The following is an 18,510-nucleotide window of genomic DNA, read 5'->3' as shown; positions in this document are numbered from 1 at the left end:
ATTATCCATATCCATAGTCTGTAGGTTGGTTCACGTGGGGGGGGGGACGGGGGGGTGGGGGGGGGGGACAACCGACACACAGACTTATTGTCCAATTGATTGGAGTACGTTTCGTGCAAACCGAGTCTCGCGCTATTAAGGGTTTATTATAGGACCTGCCGTCACAGCAGCCCCCCCAAACTAGTTTAACCGAGTTGTGGGCTGTGCTGAGGGGGGTATAGGGGCTATATTTCATCTTTTATTTTGTCTTACAAAGCAATGGATTTAGATGCATTTGTTATTTTTATTATTGATTAGCCCCCCCTCCTCCCCTCCCTTCCCCACAGGCATAAGTATTTTGTGCTGATTTAGCTAGGCCGTGAAATTAAACTATTAATTGTCTTTGTAGGCACTCGTAAGTGTGGGGCGGTTTCTTTAATGGGCACTCTCAGAGCGCCCCCTATGCCTTGAATGGCGGCACGACAGTTTCGAATAGCAGCCGCGCCGAGGCTGCCGGTGAGGAGGTGATCTGCCTCCTCCAAAAATGTAGGGAACACCGGAGCATGGGGGGGGGGGATAGTTTGCAACCGTGAGTATTCTTCCTCTAATTCCACGACGTCGTCTAAGGAGATGCTGTGGACGCCCCTCTTGTTTTCCTCATTGCTAATCTTGTATTTAGCAGACTGTACTCTCAGGTCAGCTCCCGGTCCCCCGGATTCCCCCCCTGGGACGAATGCACGGCGAGGAAGCGTGCACGACAATGTTGAATCTCATTTCCCTTTTTCATGGTGTCAAAGCCGCACAAAGGTTGCTAATTGCGCAATCTATTCTCCGCGAGTTTGTGTCAGTCCTCATTCCATGGATGAGCAGATAGCATTTAGAACTTCGCTCTAATGCCGGGACTGCTCCCATCGCCACAGATTGGATTCCACACATCAAATCTATTTCAGATAGTATTATCTGTGGCAGCTCGCCAGCTCGGCCTGCCACTCACACGATGTCTCCACAAAGTGTTTTCCCTGCAGGCCCAGCCGGGCTACTTCATCTCCTCCTCCCCCCCCCACCCCCCACCCTGCATAAACCACCGGGGTGCCAGGCGCGGCCTATTTTCACGCGAGTATTTGGATCTGCTGTTTTGGGGGTTTGCATTTGTTTAAGTTACAAGTTGCGGGACTCCAGGCGGGCTATTTCGGTCCTCGTGCACTCTCGATACCCCCCTACACTCAACTTTTGTTGTTTCCACCCTCTCCCGCACGCACTTTTATTGTGGTGTCGGTGATTCACGCTACCCCGCTACATGGCAAATCTCCCCCCCCCCCCCGGAGAATAGATGGGGTTCCTGGGTCTCTTTGAGAAGAGTGGTCCAGTGTCTCTCTCCACCCAGGCAGGATGAATAATGGATGTGAATGGATCAGATGACTGAACTGCATCTTGTGAATCCTCCGTAGTAATGACCAGCTATGCACTCAAGAGTCCGTGCGTGTGCGTGTGTGTGTGCGTGTGTGCGTGTGTGTGTGTGTGTGTGTGTGTGTATGCATTTGGGAGCTGTGGTGCTGCTTCTGGAGAACACTTTAGCACAGTTAGTTTTTGGAGATGTCAGATGACAGATGCATTTCGATGATTTCCGCTAACTGGGTGGCATTCGGCTGGCTTCTTTTAAAAGCTGAACCAGCACGTCCTGCCTCTGTACTATTTGGCCTCTGTACTATTTGGTCTCAAAGGGAATACGGGAGATGCTCCCCCCCCCCCCCCCCCCGTCTTCACGTTTCCAAAAGGCATTTTCTTCTTTCCAGATGGGGCCTCATACACCATGACACCTGGCCTGCATGTGTGAGATTGCAGCGAGGTCATGGGTGTGTGGTCTGGGTCATCGGGGCTCGCCTGGGCCCCCATCCCCTGATTGGGGTTTCGGTCCACCTGCGCCCCTTTCGCCCGAGTGACCCTGATTGCCCGGCTTCACTCACCTGTTCCCCTTTCTCCGATTGGCTGTGCTGTTCCTGCGCACCTGCGCCCAATCTCCCTGATTGGCTCCGCTATGTATAGATTCCCCCTGGCGGATCGTCTCACAGAGACTCTTGGTCGCCGGATGCGCCACGTGCTGTTGCGAGCCTTCCCTGCTGTCTGTATACCTGCCGTCTGTAAGTTCGTTGTTTGATTAAAGCTTTGTTCTAGCCCAGTCCGTCTCGGCCAAGAAACGCACTAACATCCGCCTTTGGTGGTCAAGGGCAGTGGCGCCCCCAAGGGGTGGCCAGGGGTGGCCACGGCCACCCTGATACTATCCCTGGCCCCCCCCAGCCACGAGTCGCATATGCAGAATATGCTTCTGATTATGCATAATAAGCTTCTATCTGATATCTTACATTAGGTGCTGTTCATTTAAATCAATAATGTATATTTTTCTTAACTCTCATATTGACAGTTTTCCACTAGCCTATACAGTATACTACAACAGCAGCATAGAATTCCCCAAATTCAGTCATGGCTTTTGGTTTTGGTGTGCCACCCCAAGATTTTCAGTGACCCCATTTGCCCCCCCCCCCCGATGAAAAATTTCTGGGGGCGCCACTGGTCAAGGGTACAATCGGCCCTCACTCCCGGGTCAAAAGACTGCATTAGTCACGGGTATTTATCGGCTCCACCTCCGATCGGCGTTGACGTAATCGCGACACCCGGGCGGACGCGCTAATTTGCGCGATGACGTAGCGCCTTGGTCCGCGCGATTTTGTGCCGTCTCAGCCACGAATTCCATCCGTCTTCGTTCAAGCGGCGCTCGAACATCGTTCAGTCTGCGTTGAGTTTGTAGGGTTTGAAAGCGAGACTGAAATACAAGATATAAAAAAAAAGTAATGTTAACCACCGTCTCTCTGGCTTCCATGCTGCTTTCTACTGTTTACTTCCGTTTTCCGGCGAGTTCGTGACGTCACGAACGTCATGACGTCAAATTTGACGCTGCAGAAGAATAAAAAGGGGCAAACTCGTCTGCTGGCAGTCAGACCCGGGTCTGCTGGCACCGTGAAAGGAGTCAGAGTCGTGCATTTGGGTCCTCCATTCCTGCCCCGTCTTGACAAGCGATTAAGTGCACGCCGTCTCACTATGGACCGCATAATGTTGTATTTACCAAATCAAGCTGGGACGTCACTGGACTGTGTAGCTCCGCATTAACCGCAGTACAACTTCCACTATCGGGAACCGCATATTACTTGCTTAAACCAAGTCTTTGCCAGCAGTCCCGTCAAGGTAGCCAATGTGGCATTCTCAACCATAACATACACCCTAAACATTACCACATATACAGTGCATCCGGAAAGTATTCACACCCCTTCACTTTCCCCACATTTTGTTATGTTGCAGCCTTATTCCAAAATGGATTAAATTCCTTTTTCCCCCCTCATCAATCTACATACAATACCCCATAATGACGAAGCGAAAAGGGTTTTGTAGAAGTTTTTGCAAATTTATTGGAAATAAAAAACTGAAATATTGCATGTACATAAGTATTCACACCCTTTACTCAGTACTTGGTTGAGGCACCCTTGGCAGAGATTACAGCCTCAAGTCTTCTTGGGTATGAAGCTACAAGCTTGGCACACCTATATTTGGGGTATTTCTCCCATTCTTCTCTGCAGATCCTCTCCAGCTCTGTAAGGTTAGATGGGGAGCGTCGCTGCACAGCTATTTTCAGGTCTTTCCAGAGATGTTCAATGGGGTTCAAGTCTGGGCTCTGGCTGGGCCACTCAAGGACATTCACAGACTTGTCCCGAAGCCACTCCTTCGTTGTCTTGGCTGTGTGCTTAGGGTCGTTGTTGTGTTGGAAGGTAAACCTTCGCCCCAGTCTGAGGTCCTGAGCGCTCTGGAGCAGGTTTTCATCAAGGATCTCTGTACTTTGCTCCATTCATCTTTCCCTCGATCCTGACTAGTCTCCCAGTTCCTGCCGCTGAAAAACACCCCCTCAGCATGATGCTGCCACCACCGTGCTTCACTGTAGGGATGGTATTAGCAAGGTGATGAGAGGTGCCTGGTTTCCTCCAGACGTGACGTTTGGCATTCAGGCCAAAGAGTTCAATCTTGGTTTCATCAGACCAGAGAATCTTGTTTCTCATGGTCTGAGACTCCTTTAGGTGCTTTCTGGCAAACTCCAAGCGGGCTGTCATGTGCCTTTTACTGAGCAGAGGCTTCCGTCTGGCCACTCCACCATAAAGGCCTGATTGGTGGAGCGCTGCAGAGATGGTTGTCCTTCTGGAAGGTTCTTCCATCTCCACAGAGGAACGCTGGAGCTCTGTCAGAGTGACCATCGGGTTCTTGGTCACCTCCCTGACCAAGGCCCTTCTCCCCTGATTGCTCAGTTTGGCTGGGCGGCCAGCTCTAGGAAGAGTCCTGGTGGATCCAAACTTCTTCCATTTACGAATGATGGAGACCACTGTGCTCTTCGGGACCTTCAAAGCAGTAGAAATTTTTTTGTACCCTTCCCCAGATCTGTGCCTCGATACAATCCTGTCTCGGAGGTCCACAGACAATTCCTTTGACTTCATGGCTTGGTTTCTGCTCTGACATGCACTGTCAACAGTTGGACCTTATACAGACAGGTGTGTGCCTTTCCAAATCATGTCCAATCCATTGAATTTACTACAGGTGGACTACAATCAAGATGTAGAAACATCTCAAGGATGATCAGTGGAAACAGGATGAACCTGAGCTCAATTTTAAGTGTCATAGCAAAGGGTGTGAATACTTATGTACATGCAATATTTCAGTTTTTTATTTCTAATAAATTTGCAAACATTTCTACAAATACTTTTCCACTTCGTCATTATGGGGTATTGTGTGTAGATTGATGAGGGAAAAAAATGAATTTAATCCATTTTGGAATAAGGCTGTAACATAACAAAATGTGGTCAAGCCGATATAGGCAACGCCTATTTTCTATTTATTTGTCTTTTAGACTAGAACAAAATCTGGTGAAAAATATTAATTTTGACAAAGGCTTCCCTGGTGAGTGTTTGATTAGAAATGCAACGGCTCTGAATTTGAATTTATTTCCCCCTCGGTATGAAATTAATCAAATTAACGGAAATTGAATTATTTGAGGTGGTAATTTATTTAGGCAAACCATCCACCATGAAAATGTTTTCCTCCTGTCAATGAAAGAAAGAATAATTGAATCAGACCCTCATAAGTGACCCCTAGTAGTTGGGGAAGAACAACGTGTGTTGAGACAAAATGTGGACGGTCCCCCGGCCTGGGACGCATACTGTAGGTAAACACGCAGAGGTTTGTAAAATTACATTAGCTTCGCACAACTGTAATGATCGCTGCCTAGGCGTCCATTTTGTGACGTAATACTTCCTTCCGTTGCGCTGTGACTTCCGGTTTTAGTTTTTTTTCCCAGCAAGGTACTTCCGGTTTTAGTTGGTAAGAGCCGTTGAGAGAGCGCTAGAGTGCGATATTAAACGGTAAATACTAAAATATGAAACCATTTCTCTGTACTTTTAACTGCTTTTACATTTATTGCATGTACTTTAATGTTAATGTAAACTACTTATAAGACACGTTAGCCCCTAGGTAATGGGTCTGACCCTTTAGCCGAGCGGTTAGCGATGTCGCCTTGTGGTGCAGTACACCTGGTATCGAATCCCGCACCGGGCAAGAAAATAACCGGTTACATTAATTTGGTATGTGGAGTGGCGGAGTGACAACTTCATGAGTTACTTGTATCAGATTTATTTTTTGGAGGGAAAGCGTTCGTTCATATTAGCATATACTGTGTTAGCACACATCACATAACCAAGTTTCCTGCAGTAGTCGGCTTTATTTGAACCATCAGTCAACCTCCCTTTACATTCCTGTTGATAATATCAATGGTTTTAGACATGTCCTACCCATCAGCTATGTTATTGGGTTCGATCTACTTGCACTGTACATCACTTACCTGCATTGTCAAAGATGTGTCAAACGTCTGATGTTGGAACGTGTTAGCGAGCGGGCATGCAGTGTGTCGGTGTCCAGTTTTTTGATGAGACAAAGGTGGCGACCCCAGCTCCACCACACATCCCTGATATTATCCTGATGTGATCCCTGACTTTCACATACGTGATCGTAAAAAGACTGTCCGCTGACTGAATAAAGGCCAAGCGTCTCTGAATTTTTTTTGGGTGCTGCCTATAGACATTAAGAGTTGTTTACAAGGCCTGTTTGGCTTGTCTTTTTATGACAAGAAGATGTATGCCCAGTTAATGAACTATGAGCAAACAGTGAAGCTATACCCGGCCAAAGCATTGTGTCCTCTGCTCAAGCTGCTCTGCTGTCGCCGCAGAAACAACAAATGAATGCATTGTAGTGATCTGTGAGAAGAACCACAAACTTTTGATAGTGTATTTGATAGCTAAAGTAATTATCCGAGCCTGCACATGTTGTGTGGCATACTGTGTCAGATGAGGTCTGATTTTTCGTATATTGTAGAGTGTGAACTGAGCAGAGGCATTTACAGCTCGGTGATAACATGGGCAATCTGTCCTTCTTAGTTATCCATAAAATAATCCATACAATAAATATCAGAGTTAATAACCCTGCACACTCGCAAAAAATGTCCACCTGAATAATACACAATGGCCATGGCAACGTCTCTCAACATATGCAATGTTCACCACAAATTAATTAGGAAAAATATGGCAATGAAATGTATTCCAGAAAGGACACATTCTCGGTTTACCTTCTCCTGCTGTTGTCATACGGTGTGTTTGTTCACCACTTGAAGGCCCTACCGATATTAAAAACCTTCTCCTGCTGTTGTCATATGGTGCGTTTACCTTGTTCACCAGTTGAACGCCCTACCGATATTAAAAACCTTCTCCTGCTGTTGTCATATGGTGCGTTTACCTTGTTCACCAGTTGAACGCCCTACCGATATCAAAAACCTCCAAAGGGGAAATTTACTGAGAGCGCAGAGTTCACGAGTCCTGCACACGGCTGGGCATGTCCTGATCACGAGCTCACGAGTTCCATGTCAAGGCAACTTAAAACTACGCTGGCGAGCTAACAAATTAATAACAGGTTAACCAAATATAGTAACATTAATTATATTCAAGTGTGACGATATATGGCAGCAGTACAGCAAACTGCCATCACAGACCCGTTGATAACCAGAACACGGTAATATATAATGCTCCCCAGTAGAAATAACTGAATTAAATATGTTATATATAGTGTAGGATTTTCCTCATAGTTTGTGTAAAACTAGCCAGCTAACTAGCAAGTACCAGATAGCCAAAGTTCTACTTGTCCATGTAGTTTATTCATACAATAATTTCCTTCAGGTGTATTAACAACCTGCAATCATTAACAACCTGTAACCATAAACCTACATTCCTACTTAACGTTAACCTTCATTCCTTGATGTATTAAAAACTGATTTGACAGAAATTCGACAAACATGCTAGCCCGCCCGGTAGCTGACCTAGTTCGGTCATTACGTTAACAATAATTAAGTTCAAGTATACAACGGCTAATGTTGAGCACTTATACAAATAACAGTATTTATTATACTAATGACAGGTAATGCAGTAAATGGAGTGAATTATCCAAAATCTTACCTCCTAACTTATCAGCTTACCGCTGAAATGGCTTGATACGCAATGGAAAGCAATGCTGTGAATATCAATGTTTGGACCTATTCATGGTCCCCATAACCCGGAAGCTGGCTGGAAAAGTCCCCGCCATTTTTTACAATGGAAGCCGATGGGAGTGTCGCCACTCTGTTTTTCAACCGCTCTTGGGTAGGCGCGTGTTAACCGTCGTCACCAAGTTTTGTCATAATCTCCTTTTCGGTGCTGAAACCAAGACCTGTATCACAACAACATCTGTCCTCAGTAAAACTGCAGCTGAGGTGTGAAGAGTTTTGTCCGGTGTTCATCCACTCCACTCTAATGACTCCGCGGAGATCTGGCATTGGATCGGCTAGGCCGGGGAGCCTGGTTTGCTGCATCCAGTGGGCCCAAGAACCACGGCCCTGCCTGGAGCTGTGCCCGAGGAGGAAGCACCGAGGGCGGTCCGACAGGACACGGAAGCGGGGCAGGCTAAGCTAACTGCTAGCCCATGCAGAGCGGCAGTTTCAACAGTCATCCTGGCCGGCGTTCGTTCCGTCGGACAGTGTTTTGTTTTTTTTGGCTATATGTGCTAGTTTATATATAGTAGTGTGTCCTTGAAATTCTTGTAGTTTTTTGATAAGTGTTTTTGCCTTTGTGTTGCACTGCTGGGGGGAAAGTACATGAAATGAAATGACAAATAGTGTTGTTCCTTCCTGAGATCACCCCGATCTCTACAGTACGCAGATTCAGAAAAAAAAAAAAACGAAGAGCGGTGAAGGATGTGTATATAGGCTCGCACCAGGGGACGAGTGTAACCGCTGGGAGGCTTTGCAGACGTGTCTGCTCACGCCTCGACTGGGTCTGTATTCCACCGTCATGCATGTCTGCAAAGTTGTTGCCCTAAAAATACAAATTGAAAGACATTTGAGACCGAACCAGTTCCATAAAACAGATTTACCTTTTCCAATGCAATAGCGGCATATAGAAAGTAATATAGAAAGTAGTAGACGGGAGTGTGGCGGCAATTATGACAATATTATGTGGCAGCGTGCTGCCTCGCCACCTGGGAAACATTCCCACTTGCATAAAAACGTTTGAATTATCTTGGAGTTTGGGAGTCATTGCATTTATCTCAAATTTACATGTCATTCCCCCCCCGGTGACAAATTTATTTTTGAAAGTATAGTTCATCTCTGTATACTGTTTCTAACTGTTTTTTTATTTATTTTTAAAAATTATTTTACTCATGTGCCAGACCTGCCAGAACGTTTAGTTGTGCCAGAACTGTCAATCACAGTTGTCTTCTTTGGATGCATTTTTTTTCTCTCTAAAAATATAGAAACACATGGCCTTACCGCACCCCATCTAAAAAGTGAAGTGTTATTTCAAGTATTACACATTTGTTATCGGGGCACAGGTCCAACCGCATCAGTTCGCAGGGTACGTTCGTCAGTCACGTTGGATTGCTAATGGGCCTGTTCGAGCTAATCATGCGAATTAATCAGAAAACTAAGACCCAAATGACTTAAAGTCGTTCCACGAGTATTTTTAGAATCGACCGATTGCTGAAGAAAACCTCGTCCAAACAACGACACTTGCGCACAAAGCCTATAAGCAAGGGGCTTACAACACAGTTTAGAACCTGCCGGGGTTTTTCTCCTGTCTCTCTGCAGCACAAACACATTTCCCTCTCAGACGTGCGTTGTGTATTTTGTCAACACGTGAACATGCAAACGGTAGAGTGCAGCAGATGCACCCAGCACCCAACCAGGCAGAGGGAGTTTGTAATGAATCAGGAGTCACACAGTAGATACCCTGATGCTGGCTTAATGATAATGAATGGCTGAGGGTATGTAATGCATCAAGTTAGCTTGAAGATGGCCTGAGAGTGCCTTTACTGGCTCTTTGTGTGAACCAGAATGCTATTCATTCTCTCCAGCGACATTACTCTTTGCTGTGAAAGATTCAGCCACTTGCACTCTGCATTTTTTTTTTTTTGGACCACTTTGGCCTATTTGAGGCTTAAAAGAATGGCACTGACCCACTTCCCGCTTTTCCTCTTCTTTTTTTCTGCTGCAGTTGGTCATTGCAGTCCACAATTTTACCAAAGGCCAGTCATTTTTCACCAAAACAAAGGCAGGCTTTATTTCTTTTTGCTCCTTCCTTTTTTTTCTTCCATTTTCTAGATGTTGGCACAGGATGGAGTCTGATTTTTGTTCTGTTTTATTTTAAACGGAGCTTTAAAAACACCTTTTAAAGGGATGATACAACAATTATGCCCGAAATCGTTACTGTGATAATGAGTATGACAGTGTTGTGCTGCTGCACCTCGTATGTATTTACATGAGAGTAGAGAACATCCTCAAGGGTATTGTGCTTTGTATACAGCAGCTACTAATGCAAGCCCATCCATCCATTATCCATACCCACTTAATCCAATACAGGGTCGCGGGGGGCTGGAGTTTATCCCAGCATTCACTGGGGTGGATGGCAAGGAAACATCCTGGACAGGCTGCCAGTCCATTACAAGGCACACACACATATGCCATTCATATCCATGGAAAATTTGGAGACAGCAATTTAAATAACATCCATAATTTTGTTCTCTGAGAGGAAACCTGCACAAACACAAGAAGAACATGCAAACTCCACGCATGAGTCAAACCCGGGGCCCTCTTGCTGTGAGGCGACAGACTTAACCACTAAACTACCTTGCCACACTACTAATGCAAGTATCCAGTCTTAAAAACATTCTTATTCAAAATAATACAATTTAATGAATAAAAACCAGGAGCTGGCTCCCCTGGTTACCTTCAGCATCAGCATAGCAACCTATAATGCTTCACGGGAATCATTACCACAGTCGTAACGCTGGGCTGGAACCACCCATTGTACAGTAGTGTAATGCGGTGTAAACATCATTAGCATCAAACTCTCTTTAGCTATAACTGCTGGCAGTGCTGTGGTTGGTGGTTTCATGCCATCAAACCAACTCTACTGTGTTGATAATTTTCCATTTCAGAGTCATCTGTGTCATTATTCATCAAACGTTAATCATGTTTTAACTGATCAAAATTTGCAGACTCATTTTGTGTATGAAATATTTGAACTGGAGAATTGTGGGAAAAAAAGAGAGACCCTTTCTCTATAGAGAAGAAGTCAAGGCTGATGAATTATACTATATGGTGATAGTACAATCCAGCATTGTGGACAAAGCCATAATCCAGTATTTATTTGGTCATGAATTTTAGGTGTATCCATGCATTTTTTTTTTTAAAGGGTTCACCTTAGAGATGGGAGGCAGTCTTCTAAGAACATTTTAAAATGCACTTTAATTACACGCCAAATGCTTTATATATATCAAGCCCATAGTGAGATGACTGTTTTATAGCAGGGTCCATGATGCAACAGATTGGTGGGCTTTAAAGAGCTAAGAAAAATATGTAAAAATGTGATGAGTTCACACAGAAACATCCCAAACATGTGAAGCTCATGCTACCCATCACTAAACAGATGGTAATGAGATTTAAAAAAAAAAACACTTAGGATAAGACCTGCTTGCATACTGAGTTGTCTTGAGGTAGGTTATTTTTGCCATGAGCAGCCTATAAATTTTGTGGCATTGGCCCTATTTACAGTTACTTAAATGGAAATGTCATCTTTTGTACTGTACACTGTATTCTGACTGAGATTAGAGACAACTCCAAGTTGGAGAAAGTATTTTGGATTTTGCATTACTGTCTTGAAATTGACTTGGTCATCGCTAATTCGTTTTTCATATGAGCACGAGCATCCTCACAACTATATAACCTAATGTTTTTGTAAAAAGTGCCTAGATCAAATATATATAAAAGATCAAATAAATATCAAAGAACCCAGATAAGTACCTATATCAGAATTTCAATTTTCAACCATTGTATAAAAGAAGACATGAAGAAACCGGTCATCACCTCTTACTCTCAATCTTTCTGAGAGCTGATTTTAAGAGAAAGGGGACATTTTAAGGAAGACCCAATCCGTTCTGAGGCAGGGGACAGCACTTGATGGAGTGCACCTTGTGGAGCTGTGGTTTGATCCCTCCATTTCCAGTGATGAAACCCATATACTTAGTCTCGGGCCTCGCGAAGACACACTTTGCAGGGTTAATGGGCAGGCCTGCGAATTGGAGGTACTCCAGAACTTCCCCCAGATACTGGAGATGTTCCTCCCTCCTCTGCAAAAACGTCATCAAATTACTCACAGGCCTAGTCATCACATCCACTCGATACCTGATCCATTAGCCTTTGGAATGTTGCAGGGGCCCCGTGCAGCCCAAAGAGCAGGACTGTAAACTGGAAAAGTCCCCAAGGAGTCCAAAAGGCAGTCCGCCACCTGGACTGCTTAGAAAGAGGCACTTGCCAGTAGCCCTTGCACAGGTCGATGTTGGTCAGGGTTTTTTTGGCTTTGTCCAGGTGTTCTGTCATGCCGTCAGTACGGATAAGAATCAAATTTTGACGGAGTTCATGTATCTGAAATAAATACAAAACCATATTGTGCCATCCTTCTTTGGGACCAAAACTACTAGGTTACACCACTCACGTTTTGAGTGCTCAGTGATCCCCAGAGACAGCATCATGTCCACTTCCTTTTTCAGGGACACAAGGCGATGCTCCGGTATCCTGTAACTCATGCCTTTTACCGAAGCCTCATATTTTAACACAAAATCATGTTCAACAATGTTTGTGCAACCTGGGTGCTCTTGAACTATTTGAGGATTACATAAAGCTCTCACCTGATTTTGTAGATCAGCGAACAGATGGCCTAGATCAAGTTCAGTGAGGGCAGGTATCGATTCTCTACAGCCTCTTCCTCCTCTTCTTTACAGCTTTTATCCTCAAAACCTCTGCCTTCTTCTCACGTCTTTCAGCCCTCTCCTTGCGGAGGTTCACATGCAGCATCCTGCTGGAACATGGTCCCCCTGGAGTTGCAACTTGGTAAGTGGTGGGTCCAAGTTGTTTTTCCACCTCAAATGGTCCTTGCCATTTTGCCAGAAGCTTGCTGTCACTGGTGGGTAGCATAACTAGGACCTTCTGACCTGGGATAAAGGTCCTCTGCCATGCAGACTTATCATACCAAGCTTTCTGGTACTGCTGGGTCTCCACCATGTACTGCTGGGCCAGTTCAGCCAGCTTTTGTAGCCTCTTTCTCATTTGAACAACACAGGAGATGATGTTAACAGCTGCCTCCATCAGCAAGGTAAGAGGTCCCCTCACCTCATGACCATACAACAGTTCCAATGGGAAAAAACAAGTAGAGGCCTGGGGTACTTCCCTGTATGAAAAGAGGAGGTAGGATAGCCATTGATTTCAATCAGAACCAGTGTCATTGACAAACTTAGAGCATTTACTTGAGGGTCTGGTTGAACCGCTCAGTCAGTCCACCTGTCTGTGGATGGTAAAGAGTTGTTTGCATACTCTTGATGCCAAGCAGTTGGTGCACCTGTTTCAAAAGCGTGCACATAAAGTCAGTGCCCTGGTCAGTTAAAATCTCACAGGGGAAACCAACTCTGGAGAAAAATTGCACTAAGGGGACCGTCACAGTCCTTGCTTTGACAGATTTTAAGGGAAACCTTTCAGGATATTTAGTAGCGTACTCTGTGATGACCAACATGTAGCGGTTTCCAGCTTTGCTTCTTTCAACTGAACCAACAATGTCCATACCTTCATATCCACACGCCCTCCCGCACTCTCACATCCTCTTCTGCTCTCCAACTCACTACGCCATCTGCCCGCTTGACTACCATGGGGACTAGAGCCTTTAGTCTTTCTGTCCCTCACCTATGGAACTCTCTCTCTAAAGACACTCACAACATTGACTCTCTTTCTACCTTCAAATCCCATCTCAAAATGTACCTTTTCAAACTGGCATATTCAGTCTGATCCACGCTTCATTGAGTTGTGTGCAGATGTTGATTTTATACTTATCTGTTGTATTAACTTTTTATTGTCAACTCCGCTCTGTTTTGATTTTATGCTGTCTCATACAGCGCTGCTTGTTTTTTACTGTATTCTGTAAGGTGTCCTTGAGTGCTCTGAAAGGCGCCCACAAATAAAATGTATTATTATTATTATAATACCAAGATGCTGAAAGGAGCTACTAAAAATGGGGAGGGGTTGGAACGGAGCCTTAGAGGGTCCTTATGCCTTCTGGCACTGAGGAAAAGTCCCACAAAACTGGGCAACATCTGCCTGCAAACCAGGCCAGTGAAAGTAGTGTCTAATGCCAGTCAGGGTCTTGTGTATCCCTAGGTGGCCAGCCCAGAGAACAGAGTGCCCCAAGACAAGTACTCCTTTTTGGGCTACATTGGGAACCACTAGCTGCTGAGCTGGTCGATGTTGACAGTAGAGAATGCCCTTCTGGAGGAAATGCTCCTCTCCGGAACTGTACTCGAACTCACTCTCGACCTCTCTCTCTCTAACACTCTGCAACAAAGTGACTAACCTTGGGCCATTTTGTTGCATCTGAACCATGTCTGAAGGCACTTTGAAACCCAGTGTCAAATCTGGAGCAACCTCATCTGATGGTTTTACAACGGTGTGCTAGAATATTTCCTGCCTCCTTTGTCTGCATGACTTCCGGGACTTCCTGGGCTGGATGTGTAGGTCCGCAGCATAAAAAGGCAGGACACTGAGGGTTATAGAGGGCTCATCTACTAGCTTGGCTTGGGCTCTGGTTACCACAACATTACAACTTTGAGGTTGGTGTAGCAAATCAAACAAGACTGGTAGGTCTGGCAGGACTGACACTACCTAACACTACTGGAAAAGGAAGATTCTCAGCAACTCCAATGTTCAAAAGGTAGGGTTGCCCTTGTACTTCAATGTAAATGTCAGCAGTGGGGTAAGGGTTCTCATCCCTGTGGACACAGGAGTGCAGGTAACATTAGATGATACAAATTGCCTGTGGACCATGGTCTGATCTCTGCCAGTGTTGATTAGGGCTTTCAGAGCTTCCCCATTAATTTTGACAGTTGTCATCTTCATGGATTGATCATTAATAGATTTAAGGTCATTTTGATGAGGCACAACACATGATCGAGTGAGCTTAGGGCACATCGGATTTGTGTGACCTTCCTGTCCACACAGATAGTAAATGGGTACATTACTTGACTGATTTGTGTATTTGCTGGCTAGTTCTCCCTCATTGGAGCCTTGCCCACACCTGGTGTTGCCCTCTGGTGATATTGAGAGAATGTGAGCCTGTGGGTGTCTTGCAGCCTTCCAGGTGGTGTAGCTCCATGGTTGTCATTTTCTCCTGGCAGCCACAAACCTCTCAGCCAGCAAAGCAGCCTCTGCAACTGATGAGGGATCATGTTCCCTGATCCATAACTGAAGCTCAGGGGTAAGCATTCACAAATACTGCTTCAAGATAATAATTTCACCAATATCCTGAACAGTTTTACTATTTGGTTGGATCCACTTCCCATACAGCTCATTCAGTCTCCCATACAGCTCATTGGGAGTTTCACCAGGTTCAACTTATGTGGAGTGGAATCTCTGCCTGTAGGTGTCTAGGTTAATGTCATATTTTTAAGAATGGTATCTTTAACACTCTTATAATCATGAGCATCGTCCATGTCCATATGCACATAAGCACTTCTAGCCTTACCAGTAAGCGATAGAATAAGGCAAAACACCCAGTCAGATTTAGGCTACCTACCCGCTACTGCAATCCTTTCAAAAGTTGTAAGAAAGTGTTCAATAACATCACTCTCTGCCAGCTTTTCTAATCTGGGCTCTTGGGAGAACCAAAACTGGCTTGATGAGGCAATGGCAGGAGGGCCCTCTAGTGACCATGCTTGGATCTGTGGACCCAGTTCATCTGAATCATCTGAGTCAAGGGTTTCCAAGCCTAAGGTGTCTGGCCCTGTTGAAGTAAGCTCTGGGGCTGGGATGTAGGGCCTTAAAACGCTGCTCCTGACATGTAAACTCCTTCAGTTGAGTGTCCAAGGCCTCTTGCTGGCACATGTGGGTACAAAGAATGCCAGCCAGGTCCTCCATTGTTGGTTCTCTGGTGTCGTCATCCTCAGTGGCTGTGACCCCCTCCAGATGCTCCAGTGTCATTGCCATCTGCTTGCTCCTCTTGACCAGTCTGTGGTTCCCAAACCTCCACACGATTTCCTCTTCCACCCTGTCTTCCACGCTGCATTGTTCATAGGCCGGGGTTTGGGGTGACTAAGAAGGGGGAAAAAAATTGGCTGTACTTTCACTGAATATAGAGTTTCTGAAAATCTTCCCCCTTGAAGGAGTTTTCCAAAAGATCAATTTTCAGTGACCTAAAACGCAGTTTGCATGCGAGTGAAAAGCCAAAAACATATAGAAAACACTGTTTTCAAAAATACCTGTGTACATGTGCACTAGGCATTAGCGTGATACAGTGTTGCATTTGACACAGTTGGTCACAGTGTGGTAAATGAAAGAAGATTTAATTGGAATGGGAGAGGATTGTAATTGGTTTCTGTCCCATTTTTTGCAACTTTGGTTCTCTAGTCCTTTGGGAAGTGCTGAGGTCTCCTAAGCACAATTTAGCTATAGGGTATGCCAAGCGTATTTTTCTAGGTACCCATTTTATTCTCCATCTAGCCTTTGTCCCGAAATTTGTCGTGTCTATTTAAATGTTTGGCATTTGAAATTCTTTCTTTAACTCAATTATGGTAACGTTAATTTTGTTATGCTAGGATGAGAGAGCTCTATACACTCTTTTGTACTCCTGTCTAAAATGCAACTTTTCAGTGCGGTCATCAGTCACACATTGTCATGCGACTCAAATGGATATTTTGAATGCATGGCAAGAAATATCATATCCAGTGCCATCACTTTTGAACTTGTTAATGTTTTTAAGATTTTGTGGACTACTGTTCAAGCAGAACATAGTGTGCTGCCATGTCCGTTCTTCTGGATGGATGATATTAGCTTCAATCCATACTGCTTACTTTTTTGCACTTCATTTGCTTGTATTTATGCACTGTTTATGTCTGCTGCTGCTACACTTTTTTTCTACAGGGCATAATAATACAAAGTTAATACAAAGAGTAGCACAATAGTACAGAGAACAAATCAAGAGACAGAGATAGTGCCCTCACCTCTAGAATAAAGACAAAAAGTGACTATTCCCTGTCGGAGCTAATTAGGGATAAACTGCACCACGACTATTAACCTGTGAACCAGGAAGTGAACTCTCACATCTAACACGTGTCAAGTGTTAAAATATTACACTCTGGGCCGGATTAATCATACTAGTATGGCCGAGGACCAAATGATAAAGACCGTCGTCTTAATCATTTGGTCCTCCCCTCCCCCATATGGAAACTTGGCCATACTAGTATGAAAATCAAATCATAAGTCTAGTCGTTACTAGACTTTTAAAATACTTAAAATATATATTAAAATATTTGTCATATTTTCTACAGTGGCCGCTTCCCCCTCTGCGTCGTCTTTCGGCACCACGGAGGCGTGGAGGGCGGCGAGGGGGCGCTGTTTATTTCAGTATCTAGCGCAGTGCCCGTTCGGGTGTAATACTCCCTCCGACCACAAAATGGGTTGCAATAGCAGCGTGGCGCTGTTCGTCCGGTCAGCAAGGGCCGGGCGGACGGACAGACAGATTCCTTCCATTATAGTTAGATAATAATACACAGTGCTGCACTTTATGACTGATAGAAAATATGTCCAAAAGTATTTTGCCAACCCACCCTCCTGTGTGGAATGAGTACAACGAGTACTTTTATTTTACAAAGGCGAGAAGGAAAATCAGGTCCTTTATGAATGTTGCATCTGCCGTTTCTGACCCGGAAAATGGAAAGTGCCTCTTCATTTGTGAATTTTGAAATGAAAATCAAATCACTGTTCAGTATTCATTCCTTTAATTTCTGTTTCTGAAAACAACACAACAACCGCTGCTTGCGACAAGTTGTTATTGGGCTTGCCTAATTCACATTCAGACAGCTTTATTTATCCCAGAGGGGCAATTCCGTTTTACAGTCTACCCAGACCATACACAAACTCCCAGACAAGTGCCAGTCATCAGTATGTCAGAGACAACAGACAGATCAGTACGTGGGCAAGAGATGCACACTCACCCTCATGTGGCCTTGCATGCAGACTCGCATGAGGACCGGGCGAAGGGTAAAAATGCATATAAGTTAAGAATAGAATAAATAAACAAACGAATGAAGCATTCTAAGATGCATCACACGTTACATTCCCCCACTACATTCGGTGAACGTACAGGCCCACAAGCCATGCCAAAAACAAACAAGGTGTAAACCAACTACTGTGGTTTAAAACGGTAAAAAGCATTTATTTAAAAATGACTACTCTCGGCCTTTAACAGCCTGATAGCAGAAGGAACGAAAGACCTAGAATATGTTGGTGTGTGGATTATTTTAGACATACTCTGTAATGTTTGGGTTTTTTTTTACTTCTGATTTTCTCCCAATTTAGTGGCCAGTCCATCCCTATTCTAGTTCAAACACCCACCCTCATACTGCATGCATTCGCCATCTGCATCTCTCCAGCCGGCAGTCTCGAAGGAGACGCCTCGCCACTTTCGTGACAAGGCGAATCCAGGCCGAACCGCTGCTTTTTCCCACACACACACACACAGAGACGCGTTCATGTGACGAACACAAGCCGACCCCCCCCCCCCGAAGACGGCGTTGCCAATATTGCCGCTTCATCGAGTCCGGCCATAGTCGGATCTGACGAGACCGAGGCGCGAACCCCGGTCCCCAGTGGGCAACTGCAGCGACACAAAGCCGATGCTTAGACCGCTACACCGCCACAGACCCATACTCTGTAATGCTTTTTGCATGGAGGCCTCGTACAGGTCACTTCTGGAAGAACTCATGATAGGTAGCATGACGTGTTGCATTGGGAGGCGAGTTGCATTCAGACTGGAGCATCTTTGTAGGCCG

This window comes from Lampris incognitus, chromosome 7 (genome assembly GCF_029633865.1).
Source record: "Lampris incognitus isolate fLamInc1 chromosome 7, fLamInc1.hap2, whole genome shotgun sequence".
NCBI classification, from domain to species: domain Eukaryota; kingdom Metazoa; phylum Chordata; class Actinopteri; order Lampriformes; family Lampridae; genus Lampris; species Lampris incognitus.
The sequence above is the reverse complement of the archived record's forward strand: the minus strand, read 5'-3'. Positions refer to the sequence as shown.